Raw genomic sequence first — 5,400 nt, forward strand, 5'->3', positions numbered from 1 at the left:
TTTGGGGGGGGTAGTTTATTCAGGAGAAAGGGCAAAGGTGGGGGGAAGAGAAATGGGAGAAGATGGCGGAGAGAGAGGAGAGAAGTGGAGGCCAGCCATGACCATGTGGAGAGAGGGAGAAGGGAAGGGGGAAGAGGCTAGAGGACAGAGAGAAGCTAGAGGCAAGAGAGCAAGAGAACAAGAACCGATTTACTTTCTGTTTAATGGCATGTTTACTTATGTTTCTGTGTATAAATATGCATATATAGTGCAGGTATCCACCGATGCCAAAGGCATCAGATCTCTGTTGCTGGAGTTACAGCCCATTGTGAGCTGCCTAATGTGGGTGCTTGGAATTGAACCCAGATCCTCTGGCAGGGTAGCCAATGCTATTAACCCCCGAGTCATATTTCAGAGCTCTGAGATCTTTTTAAAACATAAGTCAAGTCATGTCATCGCATGAACTGCATGTTCCAGTAGCTTCATATCTCTTAAGTAAAATCCAAAATGATGACTGTCACTGTCAGAGCAATCAAGTGCTCTTCAGTGGGGATGCTAGACCTGCAGCCTCTCAGTCCACAGCGTGCTCACTGCTACACATTTAATGCATGGCTGAGTTCCTCACTTCCTTCAGTGTACTGCTCAAATGTTCCGTCTTTGGGAAACCCTACAGGTCACAGCAGCACACACGTCATTTATTCTGTCTCCTCTCTGACAGGACTCATTCATTTTGTTGGTGTTGCATTCTTGTTCCACTAAGTGTGAATTCCATGACATTAGGAACTTAGTTTTCTGCTGTTTCCTCATCATTTAAAACAATACTTATGACATAATTGGTCTTGATTAAGTATTTGCAGTATGAATGGATGGATGAATGAATGCATGTGCCTAGCTTCTAGGGGGCTCCCACATAGGAATCCAGAAGATGTTCAACAGAGTCCCCAGAGTAGTCTGGTCAGTGTAGCATAGCACCTTCGCTAATATGGATTCAAGCACAAATCAGCAAAGGTATACAATCTTTGAATCTGCCATTCACACATTTTCCTCTTTAATTTAATAGTAGCCACACTTAGAAGAACTATGAGTTGCCAAACATAACTTGAGGATTTTCTTCCTGTTCCTTCTCTAGGATATTAGTTTATTTCCTAACTCTTTCTTACATATATATCTTAGACACATTTTTGTTGTTCATTGAAGACTCATACATGCATATAAAGCATTATCCTAGCCTCCTCCACTTCTCTCCTCCAGCTCTGGACCACCCAGCATGCCCCCTTCCCAACTTCATGTCCTCATGTTCTGCTGTAGTTTATAATGACCCACTCTGACCAATTAATACTGCTTTTATATGCATGGGTATGGGGCTATCCACTAGAGCACGGGCAACCTCAACCCCAAAGAAAAGTGACTCTCTCTGTCAGCTGCCATCAACAGCCGGTCTTCCCAGCTTGGGTTGAGAATCGTGGGAACCTCCGCACCTCATCCAAGCTGGAATTTACTGGCTTGATCTTGTACACCAAACTCTACTTTTTTTTTTTATTTACACATTTGCATGGCTGACTGTCTTATGTCATTCAGCTCTGGGCTCAAATACTATTTGTTTAGGGAAGTAACAACAGAGGTCTGTGAGTTTTTGAGTGCAAAGCTATGGTCACCGAGGTCCTAAAGATCTGCAAGAACAACGGTAGCTACTCTCATTGCTCTTTTACAAGAACTAGATGGAGAGACCCTCTTGCTGAAGAAACCACACACTTGGATTGCAGGGCATGGAGAAATCAATCTCAAACTTCCCCCCTGCTGACTATCTTTCATAGTGCTTCATAGTGCTGGAAGGTGCTATGTAATCAGCTGGAGGGGAAAAGATGGTCTTACTTTCAGCATTGGACCCCATGTGCTACAATATCAATTTGTCGCTGGGCAGTGGTGGCACACGCCTTTAATCCCAGCACTTGGGAGGCAGAGGCAGGCGGATTTCTGAGTTCGAGAGTTCGAGGCTAGCCTGGTCTACAGAGTAAGTTCCAGGACAGTCAGGGCTACACAGAGATACCCTGTCTCGAGAAACAAAAAAAAAAAAAAGAAAGAAAGAAAGAAAGAAAGAAAGAAAGAAAGAAAGAAAGAAAGAAAGAGAGAGAGAAAGAAAATCAATTTGTCAGGCAAGATGTGCTCAATTGCATAAGAGTGGTGTGCTAGCTAGTTTTATATCAACTTGACACAAGCTAGAATCATCAGAGAGGGGGAAGTCTGAATGCCTTCATATAAGATCTGGCTCTAGGCAAGCCCGTAGAACATTTTCTTAATTAGTGATTGATAAGGAAGGGTCCAGCCCATTAAGTGTGGTTCCATCCCTGTGTTGGTGGTGGTACTGGGTTCTACAAAAAAAGCAGGCTAAAGTGGGGTATGGTGGTACATACCTTTAATCCCAGAACTTGGGAGGCAGAGGGAGACAGATCTCTCTGAGTTTCAGGCTAGCCTGGTCTACAGTGCAACTGCCAGGACAACCAGGGGTACACAAAGAACCCCGTCTCAAAAACAAGACAAAAACAAAAAAGTAAGTAAATAAATAGATAAATGAAAAATGGAGGAAATCAAAGCCAAGGTCTAGACATATTTATGCACGTTATAAAAGACTGAGAAAGATACTGTAACACAAGCGTATATAATGTTAGTGACAAGTTCCCTTTGCTCCTCAGTGTTGCTGGGGCTCAGCCTGACTTCCACTGAATATGCATGGCAAGTAGCCAGTAAAATATCTCAAGTTAACATAAAGTATTACATTTTAGGGGTTAGGATTGTAGCTCAAAGAAGTGCTTGTTTAGCCTGTGGAAGGCCCTGGGTTCAATCCCCAAACCACAAAGGAAAAGGAAGTGGGGAGGGAAGAAAAGATAGGAAGAGAGGGAGTAAGAGTATCTTTTTGTAGTGCTAACATGCCATAACTATAGGAGGGACTGGAGTCTGGATGAGTGACTGAAATGTCTGAGTAAGACTGAGTGAACACAGCCAAGAACTTTGAAAAAGCAAGCAAGCAAGCAAACACACTGTAAAATTATCCTAGTTACCCGAGGACAGACCACTCCTGTGAATCCAGATGTGGAGGACACAGCTGGTCAGAGCCTTGCTGCTCCAAGTAGGATCTGTATAGCAGGTTGTGTGCACAGCCAGGGTGCTTATTAAAAATTCAGACTCTCGGGCTCCACTCCAGGTTCACGGAATTGCAATTTGCATTTTTGCCAAGATGCCTGGCCCATGCATGCACACACTAAGATCTCAGAGCCCTGGCCTAGAACAGCAGCCTCGAGGACTGAGGAGCCAAAGGGATCTCCAAGGGATCCCAGTGACGGAGCAGCGATGTCATTGAAACAACACACTCCTTTTGCTCACCCTTCACACATTCAAATTACAAGCAGTCTGGTCTACTTATTAGCAATGAGCCTGGCCTGGTGTAAATTATTTAACTCCTCTTTGCCGTATTAATAGAACTCTATTGTCACTACAGTATCCAGTGAAAACCCGCTAATTGCTATTCTACGGGTTCTCTGCAATTCTCTGCATGCCTTCCACCAGGAAGTGGTTGGTTACATAACTAAATCTAACTTTAATGCATTCGACCGATCTCACTTGTAAGATAACTACTAGCTGGGGACTGAATAGAGACTAATGATGTGTCTGAAGGAGCACAGCGTTCCACTGTAGGGAATGATATTGTCTCCTCGTGGAGACTAAAGATGGGGCAGTTAAGGGGAGAGATGCCTCCGTGGTTAAGAGTGCTGGTTGCTTCTCCAGAGGACCCTGGTTCAATTGCCAGCACCCACATGGCAGCTAACAACTGACTGTAACTCCAGTTCCAGGGGATCTGGACTCTGCAGGCACTGTACACACATGCTGCAAAGACATACATGCAGGCAAAACACTCATACACATAAAAGTAAATACATTTCTAAAAATTTAGAAATTGGCGGTTAAAATAGTGACCAAGCCCGCTCAGTCAGTCAACAGGTTCTTCAGCGCAGGAGTGAGGATTAAAAGAAGAGAGACGATTAGACAAAATTGCAGCGTGACCCCAGCCAGTTCTGAGGCTGAAGGCCGGTTTGTTTATTCCCACTTTTCTTTTAAACCCTTTTAATTACATGCAAGTATTTAGGTCAGTTCTAGGTTGAGGAACCAACAATACAATAGGCACAGTCAAGGAACAAACAAGGCAATATACAAAGTCCTGTGATCACTCTTGCTGTTTCTAAGGGCTCACTGGGATGACAGAAATATCTGAGCCTACTTCCCAGTCCTAGCCCAAAGTCATATTCATGCCTGAGGCCTACTTCTTTGTTCTAGCCTAAGACTTAGATTCCTGCCTGAACTTACTTCTCTGTTTTAGCCAAAAATTAGATTCCTGCCTGAACTTGCTTCCTTGTCATGGCCCAATGTCAGATTCCTGCTAAGCAGCCCCCAAAGCTCTCCACAAAAATAGAAAACTGCTCTATGAGCTTATGCTTGAGGCTTGTGCAGAGAGCCTGCCTCCTCACTCTCTTGATCCCTTGATCCCTCGCCTGCAGGTTCTCTCTGCCCCTTGCCCTTCCCCCCTCCTCCCTTCCCTTCCCCCTCTCTCCATGTGGTCATGGCTGGCCTCCACTTCTCTCCTCTCTTCTCTCCGCCATCTTCTTCTGTTTCTCTCCCCACCTTTGCCCTCCGCCGTAAATAAACCCCCCACCCCTGTGGAACTGTTTGGTCTGGTGTGGTTTGTTCTGAGCTGTGAGCCAAAATCTTACACTGGTTGCTTTTGCAGGGGATCCAAGTTTGATCTCGAGCACCTACATCATTAGGCTCACAACTGTTTGTAATTCTAGTTCCAGGAGATCAGTACCCTGCTCTGGCCTCAGCAGGCAATGCATACATGTGGTACACAAGCACACGTGCAGGGAAAATAGACATAAAATATAGATCAATAAGTCTTACACCAAGCCCATGTCCTCACAGGAAGATCCTAAGCTCAGGTGACATTACCAGTGAATTCCACTAAGCACCTAAAGAAAAATTAGCTAATTTATTTTAAAAGAAAATTGGCAGCCAGGCATGGTTGTACACACTTTTAATTCCAGCACTTGGGAGGCAGATTTCTTGGAGTTCAAGGCCAGCTAGGTCTATAAAGTGAGTCCACAACAGCCAGGAACACACAGAGAAACCCTGTCTTGAAAAACAAAACAACAAAAGCCAAAACCCAAAAACCGAAACAAAACAAATTTAGCCAGGCCTGGCGGCACACACGTTTAGTCCCAACACTCAGGAGGCAGAGGCAGGCAGATCTCTGTGAGTTTGCCAGCCTAGTCTTCAAAGAGTTTCCAGACCAGCCAGGGCAGTTATAGAGAGAGATCATGGAGGGTGGGGGACACAAACCAAAGAACCAAACAGATAAGTATCTCAGAGTACTTA

The sequence above is a fragment of the Grammomys surdaster genome, unplaced genomic scaffold, assembly GCF_004785775.1.
Source record: "Grammomys surdaster isolate TR1022 unplaced genomic scaffold, NIH_TR_1.0 363, whole genome shotgun sequence".
In the NCBI taxonomy this organism is placed as follows: domain Eukaryota; kingdom Metazoa; phylum Chordata; class Mammalia; order Rodentia; family Muridae; genus Grammomys; species Grammomys surdaster.